The 24,394-nt window shown below is 43.8% G+C and overlaps 1 protein-coding gene across 1 annotated transcript in view; it reads right to left on the bottom strand.

The window, feature by feature from the left end:
• WIPF1 (WAS/WASL interacting protein family member 1) overlaps positions 1 to 24,067 on the bottom strand; it is a 52,063-nt gene extending 27,996 nt beyond the window's left edge. The window contains exons 1-2 of the mRNA XM_019007325.2: positions 23,953 to 24,067; positions 4,065 to 4,176 (exon numbers count right to left, since the gene is read on the bottom strand). The gene's annotated coding sequence lies outside the window, so the exon portion shown is untranslated. The remainder of the gene's footprint in view (positions 1 to 4,064; positions 4,177 to 23,952) is intronic.
• Between the last annotated feature and the right edge of the window lie 327 nt (positions 24,068 to 24,394).

Genomic DNA, 24,394 nt, shown 5'->3' with positions numbered 1-24,394 from the left:
AAATCAAACAAAAAGAATCCAAGGACAACAAATTGAAAACGCCCTTCTGCTTTCCTCCCCATCTCCAATTACAGAAGTTTTTGCTCCACTTTATTTCTCTTTGGAAACAACTTTTTACAGCTGCACATGGCAAGTACTTAGCTAGTAAGCAAAGAGGAGAAGCTGGAAAGAATGATTATTAATGGATTCGGCCAAAAATATAGTCAGGGCAAAATCTTTCACAGCTTAGGACACAAACTAGCTGATCTCCCCTGGCACAAAGAGGGCATAGGTCCTGGACTGCCTTCCTGAGAGAGAAAACAGCAGAGCTGCATTGCCTACTGCAGCTACCCAGGATGGAAACACACAGCACCCTTCCACTTACTACTTATGAAGCTGGCTCAGTCAACACATGTTAAAAGTGTTCCCCAAGTCAGGGTGAATAAAATCCAAGAGGTTCCAATCAGTTATCTGCATTTTAAATATTTGTATCTCTGTTTTCTGTGACCTTCAGCAATGAAATGTTTCCATGCAGCAAGTGCAGCCAAAGGCAGTGTGCCATGTGGGTGCCTGCCCCAGAGAGCATGGGTTTACCAGGGGGCTCAGGCCACTGCAGTGACAGCACATGTGAGGCCACACGTAGGTCAGACCCAGGCAGATGTGCCAGGAAGGTGAATATGCCAAGAGGGACAAATCCACATTTTGCCTGAACTCGGTAGGAGCCACAAGCCATAGCCTGAGGAGAGATAAGGTGCCTCATCCAGCTGCTGTAGGGTCAGCAGTGGCTCCTGGCTCGTGCCAGTGTTTTGGAAGCGGTGCCCAGCCAGCATGGCATCTCCGTGTCAGCTGGCAGCTCTGAGGCAGCCTGCCACTCAGGTGCCACAGGAACTCACTGGGACCCAGGCAACAGCAGGGTTTGGAGGTTATTTGCCTCCATTCAACATAGCAGGTCTAGCTGAGCTCCTGCTGGTATTCCAAATGCAGGTTTATTGCATGAGAGTAGTAATTTAGTGTAGTTCAAGCTAAAAAAAAAAGTATGTATGACATACCACTGTCATGAAAACATACCCACAAAACCAAAAGCAGCCACATACCATCATTCAGTACTTGCATTTCCTCTTTAGAACATTCAACAAATCCTCTTGCTCCAGAGAACTGCTGTAATTTGGCCTTGCTAGTGCCAGTCTACCAGCAGTTCAGAAGAAAAGAAACTGGTCCCTGCAGGCTATGATGCTCAGTGCAGGTGTCCTGAAACAGCAGGTTTCGGAGGATGGCCACCCATTTCCCCTTGTATTTATTTGTAATGAGAGTGGCTGTCACAGTTGTCTAACCCTAGCTAAAATTATCATCACATCTGCTGAATCCTGTAAATATGGCTAAACCCCTGATCAAACTGGTTGAACTATTTGGTTAGCTTCTAGGGGTAAAATCAAACTTTATTTTAAATAAATTTGAAGGCTTAATTTAGCACACAGCAGACTGACCTATAAGTCCGAACATCTTTGCTTTCAAAACCAGAATTGGTAATTAGATAGAGAGTTAAGAGCCACTTCAAATCTGAGGCCACAAGCTTCCAGATAAAAAGCAAATTTTTTCCAAACTCAGAGAGCTGTAGTATCTGGATCAAACTCACAGCTGAAAGGAAGCTTTGTATTGATTTTATCAGATCATAAGACATTATTACTCTCATGAAGCCTACTTTCTCTTTTAAACTCCAGCCCTGATGACTGGCAGGGATCATTGTTTTCTTCCACATCTGCCAAGGCCCTTATGAGCAGGCAGGCTCACAGCAGGCTGGGTCACAGGGAATGCCAGTCCAGGCACCCCCACACAGAGAAATAGTGCTGCTTCTGCACAGAGAGGGTAGAGCAAAGTCTGAACTCTGCAGCCAAATGCTTCTTCAGGTGAGCCTTGATCCATCAAGACTTGCTATTAGAGAATGCTGTGCAACGCAGACCAAGCTGGTTTTGTGCAGCCAGCATGAATTTGAAGTTTGCCATTAGTACCAGACTTCTGAGATCTGTGATACAAATGAGCATTTTCCTGGCTTCCCACAACTGTTCATGTGGGAAAGCAGCAGGACCTGCCTTTCCAGGTCCCCCTCTTACACCAGTAGCAGACCTGGTCATTACCCTGCCAGCTGCTAACGATAACTCAATACTTTCTCACAGTGCAGAGTATAATGCACTCATTTTATCTGTTTACTTCCAAGAGAAATATCTCCTCAGGAAATTCAGAAACAGCATTTTCCATTCCCTCCCTGAAAAGTGGAGAATGAAATATACTGTACCATCCATATGGAAATGCTTATTGCCATTAAAACAACTATTCAGCTTTCATAAATAACCAGAAAAATTCAAAGTCACTATCAACAAGGAGACTGAAATACAGAACAACAGACAGCAGGGCTGGAAGAGGGCATCTACCCTTCCCCTGAGTCACCATGGATTATATCATTCCTGGCATTACTCATCTCTTTTTTTCTCTAAAAATCTCCACAGACTGAAAATCTGCAATATCCCTCAGTCATCTATCTTGTTATCCTTACAGCTAATGAAGCTTTTCCCAGTACTTCATTTAGACCTGCATTTGCTGTGATTTCATTTACTATTTTTCATACTATTTACAAGTGATACATAGAAGAATTTATTCCTTTCCTCTTCATTGATATTTGAAAACTGGTTACACATCTCTTTGAACTTCTCCACTTCAGGCTAAGCAATCATATTTCCTCCAGTCCTTCCTCACAGGTGGTATTTGTGCTGTCATCATTACTGCTGCTCCTGGGACCTTCCATAGCCCGATATCATATGTGAAATGGGTGGGAGTGACAAGTGTAAGTTTGTAAATGCCAGTTTTAAAATACTCATATTTTCCTTTTCCTCATGTCTCCCTTCTTAGAACAGACTATCCCTTCCTACCCAAACAGATATGTTTGGCTACTGACCACACAATAGTATCACCTTTTTTGGTCCTGTGGAATAATCCTCCAAACTAGTCTTTGTACCACCCCTCATCCAGAAGAGCTGTGGATCCACGAGTGAGGTGGGACATTTATCTGTTCCTGGGGCTAGCTCTTCCCTCTCTCATCTCCCAAGCCTGGCACCCAGATTTCTGCAGACTGTGGTTTCCAAAGCAAGTGCACTGCTGAAACTACACCAAAACATCAACCCACATGGACCAGCTACAGACTTAATCTAGAAGAAACCCTAAATGGTTTTATGCTCATGTCTACAGAGAACCAAAATCCCAAATGACTCTGGGACCCTCCCAGCATCAGTTTCTACATGGCCCACTAACCATATGGAAGACACAGTTGGAGTTTAAACACAGAGCATTTGAGGTAGGAAATAATTGATCTGCTGGACTACACCAGCTGTAGATCAGTACACTGCAGCCTATCTACAGCACATTCTGATGGAGCCTCTGCTGCAATGAGAAAAAAATTAAACCAAAAATCAAATTAAAAAATAATTAAACTAAAATTAAAAAAGTAAACTCACTGTTCTTTCTTTCTTACTAACCATGTGTTACAGTGAACCTTTTCATACTATACCTGTTTATTAGCACAAAATTGTAAACATTGCAGGCTTCACTGTGCAGTTTTCAAGTATAATGTCATCTGCTCTAAATCAGGACCACTTCAGTTTCACTGTGCCTGGTCATATCCATACCTTAGGTCTCCTGACCTACTTGCCAAGCCTTAAATCCCTTCACTGTTAGTCTTGTACTACTGACATGGGGAAAAAACCCAAAACAACCCCAAATGGAAAATAACTCACTGCACATGTTAAAAGCTTATGGTTTTGGCATAAAATCTGATGTGACCTAAGGTACCTAAATCTGACATTAGGAAAGGTGTGGCACATCAGAGCATGCCTGTAAACTGGCACTGCCATTAATCCTGCCCTGGAGAAGAATGGCTCCTGTATTGTCACACTGCAACCTAAGGCATGAGATGGCTCTGTGGCTTCCAACTCTTACAGGCCAGGAATGACAGCCAGCAGATGCATTCCCTGCACTGTGCTCACTCCCTGACTCCCACCCACTCCCTCCCCTCAGTGCCAACCCCACAGGCTCTGTACCTGGTCACCAGCAGGAGATGCTTGCATAGAATAGGAGGTCTGGTCAATTCAGTCCAGAATACACTTTCTGAAGTTAATTAAATTGCAGTAACATTTCCCAGGTTGCACAATCCTGCAGGGAAGAAAGGAAAAGAACTATTAATTGTGAACCATTAGGGATCACAGAGTCTGAGCATGTGTCCATTACGTATTTCCTCGCATAAGTAGAAATTCTGTATAAGAAAGTGGCAGCATACTGTAAAGAGCCCCTCTCTTTCTAAAGAGGAATCAGAACAGGAAAACACACTGGCTGGGGTCTCCATAGCTCTCCCTAAGGCCAAAGGACCTAGTTTGTTCCCAAGCAAATTTAAGACAATTCTTCCAACTTCAGCATACCATACATAATAAAAGCCAACATAAACGGTGGAAGGAGAACAGAAAGGCATAAAAAAACACGGATGTGATGGTAAGACTGAACAGAGTTATCCACTACAACAGCTGCTCCTCATAAGAGACATGGTTCAACAACTAGCTTTGTAATTAGGTTTCTGTAGTTTAGGCTAGAGAAAAACACATGTAAAAGCTGAAACAAATGTGTGGGGTGAAGAAAAGGAGAGGTAACAGCCTGGAAGATGTGACAGGTGTGCTGCAAATAATGTCCTCGCAAAAAATACACTTGACCATTTGATATTGATATATTTACTATGTGACCCAACAAAATAAAATCTTAAAAAATCCAGTAATTTTAGAATAAAATGTAAGAACAGTAGCCATTCAGCATTTTACAGTTTTACTTCTATTTAGAAATCGGTCTCAGGACCCCAGTCCCTCACAGCCACGCAGCCTTTGCATATGCTATGTGGTGAAATGAAACCTGCAAGGGGATTCTGCAATAAACTCTCTGAAGCTGGCCTACACAGCTCCAGTTTGCATTAGCTAGTGTTGCAAATCTCCTACTTTTTCCCTTGCAGAGAGTAGAATAACCCTGTGCTATGCATCCAAGAGCACAGTGCACACAAGTTCAACAGTACAGTGCAGCCACGTAGTTTTTAGGGAGTAAAATAAGCCAGTGATTAAGGTGACATTGAGTGGTTTATTCTATTTATTTGCAGAATTAAATATTATTTAATCATGCTTTCATCTAACTTGGAAGCTCCCTCAAATCAATAAACTTCTGTATTAGCACTGTTGAAGGGAAAGAAACAAGCAAGCAATTTAAAAAAGCATATAGAAAGATGAATTTTTCTTCCATAGATGATATATGCACAAACACATGTACACAGTCTCTCCTCCTGAAGTGCAGCAAAAGAGTAGCCTTTTTTTCCTGAGCACAGAATTTGTCCCCATCTGGTTCCATTTTTTATTATTTTCACTTTTTGGTTTCCTTCTCTCTCGTTCCAATGCATATTTAATTCATTTTGTTTAGTCTGTACTCTTTATTCCCTTTCCTCTTTTTGCAGATTTCCTTTTTAATTTGTTAGAGGAAGAAACATTCTTTCCCTGGTTTTCATAACACAAGCTGCTGGAAAGAGCCCGTTCAAAAATCCCCCCTCTTCAACAACTCTCCTGCTCTTTCATCCGGGTTGCCTATGCTCACTCCTGGTAGCAGAGTAGAACTGTTAGGGTTTATTTACTTAGGCATGTGTATCAGTTTATTTTTTAATTCCATTTCAAATACCTGGCACAAGGCACTGCATGGAGGCTGAAATATATTATTTATGAGCCATTATATTTAGCTTAAAACAACTCCTAATCTATTTGAGATGAGCCGCTATAAGACAGGATTAGGCTGAAATGAAAATGTCTGCAGTGGGATTTTACTAAATTGCTTTTAAATCACATTCCTAGTTAAACAGTGCTCCAGTGAAGGCTATAAACCCTAATACATTAGAAAGGCTGATTTGGGGCAGAACCTTGGCTCTCTGAAAACTTGCTGGTTTTACAGAAGCAGGGGAGCCCAGCTAAGGCCAAAGCCTTCTCTGCATATAAAGCCCCAAAGCTGGAAATAGGAGAGCAAAGCTCAGCAAGGCTGAACCACAGAGCTGTTTAACTGCCCAGGAGCAGGGTCCTGCTATTCCCAGCTTGGCAAGAGCCTCTGTGCCCTGCAGCAGGGCCAGGTGCAGCATCCAACTGCACGTGCAGGAGGTGGCAGCAGCCCGGTCTGCAGAGAGCCACTGCGTTCATCTCACACAGATGTTCCTACACTGAGGTCAGGATGGATGCACTTGGTGGTACGAGGAGGGAGAAAGAGCTGTGCCACTTAATCTGGTTTTCTACATGACCAGAGAAATATTTTAAAAATATTTGGAAAGAAGTATGGGCAACTTTAGGGCTTCTTGCCTGATGCTCAAATCTCCAATTTTAACACCTGGCATGGCCTTGTTACAGCACTGTCATCCCCAGCAGCTGCATTTTGTGTGAGCTTGCTGCCACTACCCCTGTCCAGGCCCCTCTGCCTCACAAGCTGTGAGCCTGGGCAAGCAGGGGGGTCACTGCAGAGCAAACACCTTGGCCTCCAGCCACCACTGCTGGAGCTGGCTATGGGGCCATCACCTCCCCTCCTCACGCTCTCCCAGCACCACGTGGACCCCACGCTCGGATTTAGTTTTAGTTCAGATTCTGTGCACTTACTACTGTATTATACGTTTTATCATCCTGAAGGTTGTTACCTTCGTAACTTTCACTCAACTTTGCATTTAGGATTTGTAATTAACCACAATTGCCTATCTGTGTTGGAGTACAAAACATACATCCCATTAGAGTCCCCCTCTGAGAGCTCCCAAATTCTCTGGCACCAACCTAGCTTCATTTCATTCCTGATGCAATGTGCTCCCAATTCAAAACCCCCCAGCACAGAAAAGTCATGATGCAACTTCTCAACAGAAATCACCGGGAATGAGAGAACACCTTAACAAGAAACTAGGCCAGTAAAATCAAAGCAAGGAGCTATACCCAAGGATACTTGGTACAGCCAAAACAAACTATATGAAGCTTTCACTACAGCCAATGATTTTTACCTCTACTTGGAAAAGTGCTTTCAGGTATTAACACTGAACACATCTATTAAAAATCCAGACCTTTAACTTATTTTATGGAAGTCTTAACAAGATGGAGAACATTTCATTCACACTTCTAATGTGATTGAGGTCCACACTGCTGTTGTACTGCAAGGCAGTCTCCAAGCTTCACACAACCCAAGCTAACCCACAGATAAGCTTCCTATTTTTGCCCTGTAGAGAAATATGTTTGCCCTGCTCTGAAATCCCACGCTGCCTGCTGCCACACAGACCACTCCTTATCCGCTGCTGCCAAAAATCACTGAAAATACATGTGCAGAACCCCTGTAGGACAGCTAAAGAGACATTTTAAGAGAACTAACCTGTGCTATTTGAATCCGTTGGAGGTCACCCAGTTCTGAACTTCCCCAGCAGCTCCAGTCCCGTTTCCTGTAGAGGAGCATGTGACACACACTTCCTCACCGCACCTTGCTAGACTCGCTTGGCTTATGTTTTAACATCAGATGAAACAACTAACTGTCCCTCACAACATGTTAAAGAAATTTCTGATCTAATGTTGAACCACTGACATTTCTGCATAGCCAGAAAGCCCTCCTCTACTGCCTTCTGAGTCACTCCATGTTTCAATGGACCTTTTTGTACTATATATTAATACCAAATGCTGAATATGATTCTTCCACAGTATGCTCAGTGTCCCTCCCCCCTTTCTTTTAAAGGGGAAACAAATGCAGCAATGGAGAATGTAATTACACTGCAGGCGTGGGAAATTTCAGTTCAAGGGTGTTTGTTTACCAGATGTTCAGAGTGGTAGTGAATTGATGAATTCAAACAGATGCAGTCATCAGCAATTTTCAGAAATACTTTCATTTGAATACAGTAAACCAAAGTTTGAATCCTATGAAAAGTAGTTTATGTCTTCAGAAGAGTAGAGATACTCTCATTTGTAGCAGTGTGAATCCAGATTTTGTTATCTAGCACTGGGCACACATGTCTGAACACATGTCACAAAAGGAAGGACAGTAAAGTTGGGGATTAGAGTACTATGCTTACAGGGCTAGTCATTAGGTGGTGCTTCATCAATTTTTTTTTTTTAAAGAAACATGAATTTTGGAAAGGTAATCTAACCCTAAGTACACCACCAGCAGAATACTGACACAGTCTGGAGATAAGGTTTGAAGGCTATCACATCACAGTAGAGGCAGAATGGTCACACCAGAGTCAGCAAGGAGCTGGTGCTCTGCTGGAAGATGCTCCTTGTGGAAAACACTAAAAACTCTTCAATCAAGCTAATGGAGGGGGTGAAGATAAATGTCACATTCCTTTATTAGTGAGAGCTGAAATACCAACAGACAATGCCTGGGTGACTGATCAGCCTGGCAAGGCCTGTGTCAAAGCAGTGCGTTACAAACCCAAAGGGGTTGCCTTACAGACTGACTGCAAAGATCTGGGCTGGAGCACAATTTGCTTTAGCTGTACCTAAGCTGAATGTGAAAACCTTAAAGGTAGGAAGAGAGCAAACAGACAGCGAGGCTGCAAATTTGGTAAGCAAATCTTTTGGCAGCAACACTCATTTGTAGCTGTCCTGCCTCCACCATTCAGCTCTCCCACTGCACTCCACAGCTGCCTCAAGTGTGTTGGCACAGTGGTTCCACAGCCTGTGCCATGCACATTGAGGAGCTGATCTAGTGGTCAAAAGCTCATTAGATTTTTTTTTCTACCCTCTCCTCACTTTCAGGCAAAACCAGACAAGTGCTAGCAGGAAGCTGGCTCTGCCACTACCCAGGCTGTCACACTAAGCCATGGCTACAGTGAGAGACCCAGAGCAAGCCAACCAGAGCTGCTTCTTTGCCCATGGGTAGATGAATTCTATGCAATTTCTACATAAATTAAGAGGTTTCAACTAAAATGTCATCTTTATAATTAAACTGTGCCAGATGAAGACATCAATGTTGTGAGCAGCCTCCTGGTGACCACCAGCCAGGGATTACATTCCCATCTGCTGCCTCAGGGCTTCTTACCACTGCTCACTAGTTCATTATTACCAAATGAGGCAAACTAGCTCCAGTAATTTATATCAGTGGGTTAAAATAATTGGAAATGGAATAACAGTGGTTTTGAGAATCCCTCCTATCCACAGAGATGTGAGAGTAGTGACCTCTGGCAAAGAGGCAGCAACAACAGGATTTACAGAACAGCAGCTAAGTGTTAAACAAATTACCCCCAGCTAATAAAAGATACAAGTATTTTATGCGTAAACATGCATAGGACACACATGCAGAAGGAAATACGTGCGTGACTGAAAAGCCCCCAACAAACTAGCCCATAAAATGGATGTTTTTGCATGACGCTCACTCACACACCCTTCTTGTGCATGCCCCTCTGAGCTCCTGCAGCTGCTGTAGGAAAGCATGTGCAAACACATGTCTGCAGATGCACCTGCTCTGCCCCCATTGAAGGTTTTGGGCCAAATGGCCAAGGTATTATTTACACTGGAAGACACTTGAGAGCACAGTCAGGCTCGTGCAGCTTAAGCATTTTCCCCTCGGTAAGCGTGCAGAGACATGATACGCCGGACCCCGAGCTTCAGAGGCTCTGAGGGGAAGTTGAAGAGTTCAGGAAGTGGCCATGCTTGCTCTCAGCACACTGCCTCTTTGTCCTCACCCAGCTGCTCCCCCAGGAGCTTTCAGACGGCCTGGATCCCTCAAAAGAGATGGGTTATTTCTCTTCATTTTGAGAAGGGGCTACGTTTACAAAGTCACTTTTAATGTGTCAACCTCTCTGTGAGGATCTAGTCCCACATAGCAGACCGTGCCAGAGCTGCGCTTGGACTTGCTGGTGGGGCAAATATACTTTTATATCCTCCCCAGACATTTGGGATTGTTCAAGATGGTTGGAATTTGCTCACCCAGCAGGTACCTCGCAGCAGCCTCGCAGCCACTTTTAATCCAAGCCCAAGGAAAACAGCCTCCCAGAGTGCTGCTCCAGCCAAGCTCAGAGGCTGTGTGCCCTTCTGTGGGGCCAGGGAGAGAGAGGCACTGCGGGGACAGCAAAGGCAGCTGTGTGACACCGGGGGACCCACCGTGTCCACAGAGCTCTTGCACAGCGGGGTTTGCTGAGTCATCGCGGACACCGGAGCATCTGTCAGCTCTGACTGTGCACTGCTAAGACAAGGAGGGAAACATCTGAAGCCTGATCGATTCCAACCAGCCCCTGTAAACAAACCATTCATTTCTCCATCCTTGTCACACATGAGGAATCTGCTGGCTGGCACCTTTCAGAGGGGCAAAGCTCCAACAGGGATTTTTGGCAGTCATCACATGTAAGCTAACTTGCAACTAATGCTGTCTCACCTTACATATATAAACATATATATACACACCCAAGACAAAACCATCTCTTCACCTTCTGAGTGGAAAGCATACCTGAAGCTCTCCTTTGTGTACACCTGGGTACTTAATGGAGACACAGTAACTCTGCAAATGGCACAACTTGTTTTTAAAGCCATAAATTGGCTTCTCCCCACTTGCCAGGAGATCAAACAGTGTTTGATTTATGAATGAAGGACCACCCCAGCAGCAGCACAAGTTGCACAGTGGCCTGACATATAAGCTACAGAAGAATGTTAACAGACATTCATGTAAAGCTATTTACACAAACGATTTGCTTGTCCTGTCCTACAGGGATAAGAATGCAATCATGGGCTGTGAAATTTTTGGTTTAGATCAGAAACTTGCACTATCCACACATCTGACTATACTGGACATGATGATCCAGACTAACAGAGCATGCTGAAACCCAGCATTCAAAACCAACACATACTTTTTGCCTTATAAAAATGGGCCCTATTTATTCACTACATGGAAACTCACCCCATTCACCAATATGGCTATGGCTGTACACACAGAGAAAAGAGTGGATATGATAGAGACTGTTTTCTGTCTGGAAACTGTCAGCAGCAAATTTGAGCAATTAACATCTCAGTGCTCGGGCAAAACAATCTGTACTGCCCCGACTTTGAGCAGGCACAACACAGGCGAGTGCAAGAGTAAACCATCATGTGGGACTGTGAACATGCAACCACAAACCAGCCAACCAAGCCCAGATCTGTCAGCCAAATCACCAGAGCCAAGCACTAATACAGAGGTGTTCAAACTTCAAAGCAGGAGTACGGTCGGCAAGAGTTTGTTGAAAGAATTACGACCAGAAACTGGGACTTCTCAGTAGCATATAATCCCTGCTGTTTCCATTTCCTCTTTCTCATTATCGGCACAGACGGGGGCTGAAGATTAGTAAACAGTGGGTGTTTGGGGTGAATTAGAGCATGTGTGATGTAGAGCTAGGTATCCTGGTGGCATCTGTGTGACTTCAGAGAGATGTAAATATTTAATGTTACCCACTACATTTCTTCAAAATGATGAAATATTAACACATTCCTTGGGGGTGGGAGAATCATACCAGATAAAACAGGGAATCTGTGTTTGTCCCTCATCCATGATGTGAACAAAATCTGGTCATCAAAAATGTTCTGGCAGATTGACACTCTCAATCTGGAAAACGGAGAGTTTTTACACTGATCCAGTCCTGTCTGGAAAAAAAAAAAATCACACCCCCCCCACCCCCCACCCAACACAACAAATTCTGGGCCAAAGCCCTTTACACAGCTATGTGCACATGAGATTAGATTTTCAGCTGTCACCCCTGGGTTTAGCCACAGGCTATTCTTTCAGAGGAGGGCCACATAAATAAAATCCATTTCTAAGAAAATGTACTTTTGCCTAGAAATGCCTACGTATTTCATGAGTAAAAACTGCTGAACTGACAAACCTTGCTCTCAAAGTTACTTGTCCTCCCTGCTCCTTTAACACAGATATTAAGAGACTCCTGAAGAAGAGTTCTGCAGTGCATATGTATTATTTATACATATATATGTAATTAGGTATATTTCTAAAATGAGAACTATATTTGTGTGGAAGTCCCTTCATACATCATTGTAGGTATTTCTAATAGCCTTAGTATGTTCTCAGGAACCAAAAAGGAAGTTTTCATAGGAGTGCTGATTGTGGCTTCCAAGACTTATTTTCACATAAAATCTGATTTCTTAGTTTGTAGCTTTTTTATACAATAAGCCTGTGACACAAGCTCTGACCCTACCAAAGAATACAGACTTACTTAGCAGGTCAACCAAGAGAGAAACAATCCATGCTATCTTTCCATAGGGTATTTTCAACACTGTATCCAGTAAAATCTGTTGAGCTGTTTTTCTAGAACAGTATTTGCTATACTTTTCCAATGGCATGCCTAGGCTTCAAGAACTTTTTCTCAATACATAAGCATTGCTATGATGGCAAAGTTAAAATACATTTATTATTGAGCAACTTGTCTTCAACTATTCAATAATCAGAAAGTTTTCAAAGTATTCAGCTGAATATTTGATGACAAATTTTTATATACTTGGTTATTTCAGTAGAAAACATCAACTGGTTTTAGAAGATCACACTTGAATCTGAGTAACATTTTATGTTCAAACTTCCCATCAACATCTGTGTACATATATGTACATAGATACATATATGTACATGCAAATAAAGCTAGACAAATCTACACCTTAGAAATTATGATCTACCAGAACACCACACATTTTAAAGCAACACAAATAATATTCATTGATAACAGCAATTTTTCATCTGACACAGGTCATACAATTTCACGCTGTTATCGATGTTTATTTCCTCTTTACATACTGAATCTCGTAGCCAAAGCTCACATCCTCTTATTTTTTTTTAAAGGGAAAGCAAGTCCCAGTCTTTGGGAACTTTAGTCCATTTCTTGCATTCTTCCCATTGGCACATATTCCACATCAGGAATAACTAGATGCCAAATATAGCACAGATGGGAGTCTATGCATAGTTGCTGGGTAATTATAAAACAGAATCAGCTTCTCTGCTGTGTTACAGATGAGTTTTTATCCTTTGTTTAGCTACAAGTGCCAGCAGTCCCATATTGGTTTGAACTATACCCAAGTAAGGTGAGCAAGATCAGGTCATGCACAAGATCAGACCAAATCTTTGTGTTTCACTGATATTTATTGACAATTATATTCTCCCCACCCCCCAAAAAAAAATCAAACAAACAAAAAGCCCAAAACAAAACAACAGGAGAAAGGGAGGCTCAGTATATGAATATATATATACACTGCATATCACATGATAATTTATTTGTGCAATTACTATGGATTAGTAGAGTTTGCCACTGTGATGTCGGAGAGCAGTAGTTTAAAAAGTGACAGAGAATTGCAGAGGCCATGAACAGCATCCAGATAACAGCCTTGGAGACTAACATTCTCTGTTTCCTTAGACAGTGAAAAAAACTCAGTCCTGTTGTGAAATCCTACATCTCACCTACATGTGAGGGCCAGCCACATGGGACACAGCCAAGCAAGACTGCTCACAACACTATGCCCACTGCTGGCCCTGGTCTGAAAGGATCACTCATTAGCCATCAGGGAACAACCTCAATCCTTGGTGACAATCTGACTACTTCATGATGGCTTTCAGCATGGAAGTCATGCAATGACATTTTGAGCAGGAGCTATTGTCTTACAGACCTGGGGTTACCAACCCATTGCACACAGACTACACTTCATCTGACAGAAAGCAGTGTTTAGTCACAGCTCACCTGGCTTAGAGAGTAAGCTGCTGATTTAGAAATCAAACACCCTATACTGCCATTCACCAAAACCTGGTTTCATCAACTGCTGAAACTGAGTCAGTTATTAGGAGACTGCACTCAGGAGGCAAACCACCACCTCTGCCTCAAAAGGGTTTGTGAATACCCTACTGTTCCCACAGCCAGATAAATAAAAGGAGCTGGACTTCTGATGAAAATTCCTGTAACACACTTGGGAACTGACAGTCAGGTAGCCCAAATGTGAAGGCTGAGCTTGAAAGCAGAGGCAGTAGTATGATATTCTGGCTCAAAACAGCTTGGCACCTGATCTCCCACATCAGAAGAAGTTCAACACACAACCATAACTGAACATGCAATCATCAGTCTGCATCCCCCTTTGACATGTGTTTTGTTTCTTCTTTCCTCTCCCACTAGCAAAAGGCCAAGTAAACAGTAGAAAACTGAAAAAAATAAGTTTACAGGTAAGTTAATGGCTTATGGCTCCAGGGGCATTACCCATGCTCAACAGAAACCCCTAACTGTGCAGTTTGAAGCATGGCTGTCTGAAAGAGTGCTGCTAAAAGAGCAGAAATGCCTTACAATCCAATTTCTAGACTATTCAGCAAAGCTGGCTGACTTTCCTTTGAGGCTGTACCACAGCAGTGACTTAGAACAACACAGAAAAGCAGCAAAAACCTCCTACAACCCCTCCTGTTTGGCCTGAAAACTTAGAGCTGCCCAGAGTAAGTGGGACACTACAGCCTGGGTCCCTTTGGGTAGGAAAGATTAGTCACGGACATTTTGGTAGAGCCCAATGGTTCCAGTTGGCCTGTGGGCCAAGTCCCAGCAGCCCCAGCACAGCTCCTTATGGAGGATGAATTGTGAGCTGATATTTCTGTCTCTCTCTCAGCAATGCCTCAAAGCATCCCCGTGCTCTGTGGGAGTCTAAAGGTGTTTTTTCACCTGTTCCCTGTCACTACATGCTGCCAGCAGGGGCTCAATTGTACCAGCTGTGACACAGGCTGTATACATCTACTTGATGTTTCACAATGTTACTAGTTTGGATTTAAGTGAACTTTGTGACTTATTTAACTTTAGCCTTTTTGCTGGTAAATGGGACAAGAACTATTCTCTCAACCTCAAATGCCAAAGCCAGCACTTTGCCCCACTTTGGGAAATTTGGATTTTGAACACCCTTGGCTGTCCCAAAGGCTATTTCCATAATTAAACCCTTCAGAACTATTTAAAAGTTCTTTTACACTTGCCCTATACCAGACATTATTCCCTAGTGGCAGGGCCTGAAATCCTGATCCAATGCATGTTAGAAGAAATGACAATGATACCAGGGGTCACATGCTCCATTGAGAAATGAAGAAACCAGAACCTGCACATGCCAGACTTAATACAGAAACTTAAACTGCAATTTTTTGGCAATGTCACTTGGCAGAATTCAGGTTTATGCACCAAACAAGCCTGCAGATAATCTGGATTTTTCCTCCCCAGCACAATCATGTAACAGTGACCTGCAAAAACTTTAAAGCAAAGATGCCAAGGGCACTGGGGCTTTAGAGCAGAAGAGTCATCCTACCTTCAGAATGGTGATTTCAAAAAATAACCAGCAGTGTCTACCAGACAAGAGAGGGAGCAACTCCAGAATATCTAGGGAAAACAGCTTGGAGGAAAGTCCTGACCTTGTCTGGAGCAATCCTGCTCCACTGGTGTCACCTCAGCACTGATCTTCCATAGCAACCCACATCAAGGGTGGGACTGGGCCCAGGTTACACCTATCAACCCTTCTCCTAGTTCAGAGTGATTTTTTTTGTCTTTCTTCTCACTTCCTAGGGCACAAAGCCTTGCTTGCCTTAAGAAATTGCAGTGGGATGTTTCTTTATTTCTGTCTAAAGGGGAAAAAGTGAAAAAGTTTTGGGCTGTTTTTGGTTTTTTTGCTTTCCCTTCTTGCAAGTTTTTCCATTATATTCTCATTTGCTTCTGTCCATATTTCACAGTGGATGTCCTGGAGCAAAGGCCTTGGAAGCTGTAAATGCTGTATTAGATATCGTGTGGTATAATTACCATAGCTTCTTTAGTGCCTACTCAGTCTGGTCAATTGGTGAGTGGATGGTGAACAAACATTTTTTGAGAAGTACAAAAGCTTTCAAATAAAAAAAGAGCAGTCAAACTATTCTTACTATTAACTCCATTATTCCTCCTAAGAGGAAACTTTCTTGGGGAACTTCAAGTAACACAAAACAGAAGACAACAATGACAATTCTTTCCCTTAGAAACACAAAATCCCTCAGTGCTCTCATTTAAGAACTGCACATGATGACATCCAACTGGGTTTTACCCTGAAATTCACTCGCATTATCAGGGATGTTCTGCTAAACAACTGGCACATTTTAGATGAATAAAGAGGGAACTTGTCCAGTCATCTCAAGCTGCTTGTCAGTAATGGAACACTTCATTTTCTAGTTCCCTATAGAAGCTCAAGTTAATTTGTCTTCCTCTTGACACCAGGCAGCATGCACGGTTTTTTTAAGGACACACAAATTTAAAAAAAAAAAAAAAAGAAAAAAAAAGGAAAAGCTATAATAAAATTTGGAGACACTGATCCTGCAGAGAGCTGCTTGGAAAAGGACAACCACTAAATGAGAAAATAAGTATTGCTCTAGTTCCACCTAAGGGTACAAGTAAGTATGTGAGTAAGTATGTGAGTATGCAGCAACTCCTCCAAGTAAGATGTTTCACTTTGAAAAGAATTATCTGGTTTAGTTTTTATTTCAAATAAGGTAAGAACATGAGTTGTTCATTTATACCCAAGGGACACTGGTCAATACAATTAAGAATTATCTATTTCAAGTAAATTGGGTCCATGAAGCAATTACTTTGTCCCTCCCTCACCTATTAAGATCAAATGAGGATTTTTTACTTGAAAATACAGTAGGAAGTTCCAAGTGATTATTAGTGGATTGTTTCTGCCTAGGATTAAAACAAAGGTTTGGGGCTGCCTGCTGTCATTTGAGAGTTTCAAGATTCCAAGATGCCATCAGGATTAATGACTGGAGAAGCTGTATTTTTAAGGAATATCTTTTTCTCTTTCAAAGCAGTAATGGTCTGGAATGGTTTAAAATGTAACCTGGAGACATAAACAATGATAAACTGGTAGGTGTTGCCTGTGTGCCTCAGTTGAATGACATTCTCTTTAAAACTGAAATAATCACACATGGATACCATCACATTGCTATCATTTGATTTTTCATTTCATCCCGTTGGAATAGGAAATACACTCTACAGGGCACTACTCAAATGCATTCCCTGTCTCAGGGGTCTTAAAATCAAACACAAGGCATATGATCATATGAAATATACAAAGCAACATCTGACCAAATAGACATTCATGTAAAGACATTGAGTTATGTAAGCTCACTTATAGTGAACAAGTGGCTTCTTTACTTACAACATACACAACACAGCAGCCTTTATGGGTCAACATTTAACACTCCCTTTGAAAACTGTCTTCAGTAACTTCAAATGTGAAAGAGTGAAAATTCTCTATTTTGCATTTCTATGCCAGAAAAAAATAGTTTGGGGAATATGTTAGGCAAAGTCCTACATATTCTACCATATACTACACATAGTAGTATATATTCTACATATATTACCTGGTCAGTGCTGGGTAATCAGGATACGAGGAGAGCAATGACTGATGTCACCATACTCACCCCTTCAGAGTCTCTTGCCTGGGGAGATTTTTAAACCAGCAAAAGAAAAGATGATGAAAAAACAACCCCTGAAAACAAAGCCAGAGTCTGGATCAGAAAATTCATTACATATTCTATGACTTAAAAGTCAGAACCACAGGAGATTAAGTTCTTGTAACCTCAGGTTCAGTGGGAAGAAGAGCACCCTCCTAACCAAATCCTGCAATGTGCTGAGCCAGAATCATAAAACTGGGGGCAGATGCTGGACCTGCCAGCCTCGGGCTGATGCTGTTAACACACCCATGAGCACTGCAGGTATCTCCCCTGCCAAGACATTCCAGGTTCTCAGCTCTATACACATAAAGATGCCTTTTCTAAGGCTTAAAAGAGACTGTTGTATTCAGCCATATCACCAAGCACAGCTAATCTGGGATACATTTGTGAGCACTCACACTTGTCTTGCTTCCACAGCAGCCAGGCATAGCATCCATACCCATCTTCCAAGCACAGCTGCCTAGACAAATCAGGTTTATGTAGCTGGCATGCTCAGCTGTTCCAGGGCATTACTCTGACAAAGCTCTCTTCACAGAACACCAAGGCACACGTCTAACTGGACAGCAGGTTGTGGCAACAACAAAATAATGCATTATCCTATCTGATTTCTATGACTTAAAGGATTTCCCAACTTGCCATGCTTGCTGATGCCCTCTTAACATTTAGGGATTTGTGTCAACTGAGCTACAAAACTGATCTGTTGTTGTGGAGAATAAGCAATGGATAGATCTGCAGAATGACGCAAGGCTCCACTGACTTTTAGTTATGCTTATGCAACCCCACAGTTCCACAGCTGCTAATACTTAGCAGATGACCTGCATAAGTTCTAGACAAAAAAAAAAAACAAAAAACAAACCAAGAAGAGACTCCTTCATCACTTAAAAAACAAGCTACCAAAACAAGAGTAATGATTTTTTTTTTCATCTGACATGGCTTTCTTTTTCTCCTCTGAACAGAATTTAAAAAAAATGCAGCATAACAAATGCAGCATAACTTATAACTGAAGATCTGAATGGTGCCTTGTTCGTAGCATTTGGATTTGAAACACAGATGCAGTTAACTCACAGCTTAACTCCTTCCATGATACTCTCTGAAATGCTGATCTGTGTTCTTCTTAGCTTCCAGATTTTTAAGAGTTTTCAAGTGATTTTTCTTTTTTAAACAAAGAGAGATTCAAACTTCGATTCAGTGTACAGCTTTGTCTGCTATTTTCTGCTCTTAAAAAATATGAGATTAATTGTTGTGCAACTAACTGGGAATAACATCACTTTCTAAAAATTTCCTTAGCAGCTCTTGTCTTTATTTCACCAAATTATTTTCCAGATCAAATTTTCTAGGTTTCTGAAAAAATCAATGCACTACATTTTTCTTTAGTACTAAAACTCCCTGTGAACATGACAGGTAAGGCAAAAAATAATAATAAAAAAGGAATATGGTATCTCTCAGCAGGCAAGTGTCTGTTGCCAAATGATCTGAAAATACTCAGGTAGGGAAAAAGTTTTATGTGTGAAGACAAAATCTTTTAGCAACCAAGGCACTAGTCTGCCAGCCAAGAGATTTATGATCCTCTCCCAGCACTATTACTGACCTGCTGCTATGAGACTTTGGGCAAAATTACCACCTTATGCTATGCTTCTCTACATACTTCTACATTTTTGAAGTCTTTATTCAGAATTCTCAAGGCCATTTTCAGGTATTTTAAGACTACCTTTATTCCCACTGGTTTTGGGGACAGACAAAGGCAGCCATGCTTCCCCTGTAATGCAAAAATACAGCATACAGCCAGCTGGAAGGAACTGCTGGATCTCATCTAGTTCAGTGCAGAGCTAACCTGGCTTCAAGCAGATTGCTCAGGCCTTATCCAGTTTTTAGACCATCTCCAACAACAGACTCCACAATCCCTCTGGAAAACCAGTTTCAGTGGTTAGCCCCCACTCACCACCAAGGACCTTACTGGAAATTTTTGTACGAAGCAGGACACTGTGCCAAGGAATGTGACTTCTGTTTAGGGCTTGCTTCTGGCCTTGTTAAGTCAGTGCCCAGAAAAATACAGAGAAGCCTGCTCCACACTGCCTGCTCTTCATGGCAAGAGGATTTCAGCTCTCAAAATATTACAAAGAGGGAGGAAGAGGGAATCACCCCATTTCCTGAACTTATCATAAGAGAAACATGCAGAAGCTATTTTGGGCTCACTGAAGCTGCTAAGAGCATTTATTTTAACATCTGTACTACTTCCCTTTAAAGAATATCCTGTAGTTTCTTCAACAGGAGTTATGTGCTCAACCTTAGCACAAATAGAAAGAGGGCTCTCATGAAAAGCATGCACGGGCAGACAGGAGGGCCCTTCTCATGGGCTTTATCCCAAGAAGGAAATGGTGGGAGCTACATACATACACACACTGAGGAGATTAAAGATGAGGGGTGCCACATGAACTAATTAAAACTTAGAAACTTCTGCTTCTACAACATTAGTAGTTTAAGGAATTACAAAACTATACATTTTAACTTCAAAGTGTACTTATGTGTAATTGGATTTTTTTACAGTTGTAATTGTAAAATGAAGAGCACTAATGAAGTTATGGCAGAGTTAAGTGTTACAAAACAGACTCTCAAACTACTCCTTGTGCTTCCCATTTATCTCCTTCCAGGAATTAGGAAAAGCTTTATATTCTGAACTCCTTTGATCTCTCCGATTTAGACGAAACTGCTCCCCCGCCACTTGTGTCTCCAGCCTTAGAGACACTTGACTAATCTTTGTGAACTGTGTTGGATGAGGCCCAAGGACAGCTGCACTTGCAGACTTGTGTGCCTGCAAGGATGAAGACCAACTCCAGTACCTTGCAGGGCCTTGATGTTCAGGGTTATAGCCACAGATAAAGATAACCTTTTTACTATTCAGATTTCACTCTCAGCTCAGCAGCAGCAACATAGTCCTAACAGAGGATCACAACAGAGCACTAACACAGTAAACAGTTTGTTATTCTCCTTCCCCCTCTCCAGATACCCCGACATATTCACACGTACCTGGTGCTTCATGAGAGCACTATGCTACCATACTGGTCACCAGATGAACACAAATTACTTTAAACCAAGCCACTAAAGCATGATTATTGACATCTTTATTAAGTTTACTTTTTAATAATGCCTTTTCTGGGCTATCTGCCAACTAACAGTTCAGCAGTTATTATTCAATAACAGGTTTTCACGTACCCCTTTGAAGTAAAGAGCTAAACAAGTAGGTGTTAACTGCACACAGGACAGACAGCTGCCTTGAAGATCTGTGGCTACTTACACTACACACTTCTTCAGTACTACCAAAATCTGTTCTACCATCCCAGAATTTAATTATCTCCCCGTATACTGGGTCTCCACACCCCTACTCCAACATAGCTAGCACCATGGATTTTGAACCGAGACAGTAAACAGGCCCTTTTTAAAACAGATCCCAAGACCAAATGTTAGAGTGCACCACATGAAGGAAATGAGAAAGTGTTGGAGTCAAGAATAAGAGAAATCAGTAGAAAGAACACAAAAGTATTTAATTAGATTTAATTTTTGATAACACTTCATTATTGTGACAAAGCTGTAATTAAGATATGTTTACCTTGGCAAAAGCATAAACTTTAAAGAAACGCGCCCTTCTGCTGCATCATTATTTTATATGGTTTCTATACACAAGTCCATTAACCAGATGAAGATTCAAGGTAGTTAAAAGCACAGAACATTTCTCAAAGCTGCTGCATAAAGACATTTTACTAAATTGTATATGTACACCATCAACAATACATGTGCTCCAAAGGAACCCTATGCCTTCCTATCATGTCACAAGTGTCAGACAACACCAACATACACTCTTTTCTCCCCACAGAGCAGATGGGTTTATACAAGCACAGTAGAACACTAAATAGCTGTTAGAACTTTATGCAGTGTATGTAATGGAGAGAAATACTCCAGCATGCTCCCTTCTCAAAGGGATTAGCATTGCTCGTGCTTCTCAGCAGCTTTTTTGGGGTCTGGAGATCATCAGGTGTAAAGACCATAGCTGTTACCACAGGTAACAGGAAAATGGTTCCTTCCATAGCCAATACCTTTTCTTAGGTGCACACTTCCATTTCTGAGTGTACTATAAAGGTAAAAGCAATGAAACTCTGCTGGGGTAGGCAACTGGGTTATCCATTAAAAAAAAAAGGTTCAGTAGTCTTGTAGCCATGCAGTCCCCAAAGACAGTACCTTACTACCTGATGCCATTCAGAGAGTAAACTAATCCTGAAGAAAGTTAAAAGTGTAATTTCAGAAGAAATAGCAAGGCAGGAGCAGTAAATAGGACTAGAGAGCTTTGACTGCTTTAACAGCCAGTTGTTGGGGTGAGGGGTCTCAAAGCAGGTTGCAGGGGAGACTCAGCACAGGGCTGAGACGGGATTCTCTACAGACAAGGGAGTAGCTGCTCTCTCTTTTTCTCCTTACTCAGACTTCAGAGCTTTTCAGCACAGCCCCACAGGTAACTGTGAGAGGCCAAAGCAGCTGCAGCACAGGCAGATGAACAGGTGAGCAGCAATAAGACCTGAGAGAAGGGTGGGAGGGACAGGAGCAGAGGCAGGAATCTCTAAGCTGCCAAGGATAACAGGCACAGTAACTACAGTCTCCAGGCACAGCCCCTGTCCCAAAATGCCTGCACTCCAGTCAAGGCCAGCCACAGGAACTGGCGTGCCTCTTGCTTCACATTCCTCGGAAACTTGCCTTAACCAACTATGGAAATAATCATTTCATGTACAACACGGAGAATACACATTTGACAAACAGATGCCAAGGGCAGCGTCCTGCTCAGCTTGAGGTCAGAGAATGCTGAAGAGCCTAGAAGAGTGAGGCAGAAGGACACACATAATAATCGAGGAACGAAAAGCAGCACTTTCTGGAGGAATAATAACAGGGATTCAAGAGATACAATCTCGTAATTTTAGGCTATTTGCTCTCACTCTAGCTAAATAAATATTTAAATAATATTTGTGCATACATGAAGAGCCTTTCCTCTCCATTTGTAGCTTTCCTCTCGTCCCTCCCCAACCCCCCATAGTCTCTTCCTGAATCTCCCTTTCTGCGTCTGTCCTCCCCCCTCACGTGCTCCCTTTGGACAGAGGGCAGAAGTGCTCTGGAACAGCTGCATTTCCTCCTCATCTGCTCCTTCCCCTCACAGCAGAGGGGAAAGTACATGCCAGCTCAGCTTGCCTCGTGGTTCATGGCACTCAAAAAAGAGCACTGCCACAGCAGCACTGCCATCCCTCCCACCTGCACTGAAGGCAAGGCTCCCAAGACGAGGCTCTGAGAGCACGTTCTCTTTTTTACATGGCCTCCTGGGTCTCTGCACCATCGTCACAAGTTGGGCTTGGAAGAGCTAGTGGACAGAAGAAATAGAGGGGAAGGTTGACAGAGTTAAAAAGGGTGTGAATGAGAAACAAAACACACTGCCCATCCTCAGGCGGTCAAAACTGAGAGCAGCTGCTTACCACAGCCCTGTCTTTGAGAATACACTTCGGGAGAAAAGGAGTAATTTAGAAGTTCCTCATGGTGGGCTCCTGAACATGCACACCGTGGTGCCAGAGACAAGTGCTGTTATCAGGTTTGTTTCAGACAGGCCACACAAACAAGCTACATGGTAGCTGAGGAACACCTACTCTCTGAGAAGGCACACAGCCCCGCACTCCAGAAGGTGTTCGTCAGAAGATCAAACAAGGCCATTAGAGCAGCAGAGGCAAGCAAGTGCAAGACAAGCTAAAACCTGAAGACTGGTTACTTGCGGTTCCGTAAGTTGATTCCTTCCAAAAAGCCCCCAAGAGCCAGCTCAGAGTGCAGAGACCTACTTTGTTGACTCCACCATAAAGCCTAACTACACAGCCCACCTCAACATTCGCTGCAGATGAAAGCCCTTGAGGGAGTCAGCAACACGAACACCTGCGGGTGTGACCAACATTACGATGCCCTGCGCGGTGCCACCCGTGCAGGCAGCGGTGTGTGCCGCGGCCCCAGCGTGCCTCTGCCCACCCTGAGATGCCAGGCAGGACCTCACAACCCTGGCTGTACAGCAGCAGAAACGGACAAGGATGGCACCAGGCACCTCCCCGGCGGTCCGAGCTGCCAAGGGGGGCCGGGGGCTGCGCCCAGCGCCAGCCGCCACCGCGGGCAGGCGCCCAACCCTGAATGCGGGAAGCGGGAATGCGAGGGGAAGCGGGGAGGGATGCCAGCCTGCCAGCACGGCTTCGGGAGGCAGGAGGAACGCGTCCAGCCCAAGACAGAGCAGTCTGGAAGAAAAGAGAGAAAGAGCAGACGGGCACGAAGCTCGACCCTTGGACCCGCAGGGCGCTCGTCCCGCGGGGCCGGGGGTGCCGAGCCGCCCCGGCGGCCGCCGGAGCCCTGCCCGCCCCCAGACCCCCGCCCCGTCCCGCCGGGAGCCCCGCGCGGCTCCGGCAGCCCCCTTACCGCGCTCCGTGCGGGCGAGGCGGCGGGAGGGCACGGCGGGTCCCGCCGGCGCTGCAGCCGCTGCGGCGGCCGGGACATGTTGGGCCGGGCGCTATTTATAGCGGCAGGAAGCGGCGCGGCGCGGCTCTGGGGCGCCGCTCCCCCGCCGCCCGCGCCGCCGCACATGCCCCGGCCCCTCAGAGCGCGGCCGGGCCGGGCCGGGCCGCCCGGGTGGGTGCCCCCGCCTCCCGGGGCTGGGCCCCTTGGCACGGCCGCGCTCCCCGCGGGACGGTCCTTCCCAGGCGGCGCGGGGTGCCGGTGATGGCCCCAGTCCTTCTGTGCCCGGTGCCCAGCGGGAGTTCACAGCGGTCAGAGTTACAGAGAGCCCCCTTACAGCGAGATGGGTTCGGGTCCCCAAGTGCCAAGGGCTGAAGTGTGACTTGGGTGGCTCTGCCGAGGACAC

The sequence above is a fragment of the Parus major genome, chromosome 7, assembly GCF_001522545.3.
Source record: "Parus major isolate Abel chromosome 7, Parus_major1.1, whole genome shotgun sequence".
NCBI classification, from domain to species: Eukaryota; Metazoa; Chordata; class Aves; order Passeriformes; family Paridae; genus Parus; species Parus major.
Note: the sequence above shows the minus strand (reverse complement) of the source record. Positions and strands in the feature narration are given on the sequence as shown.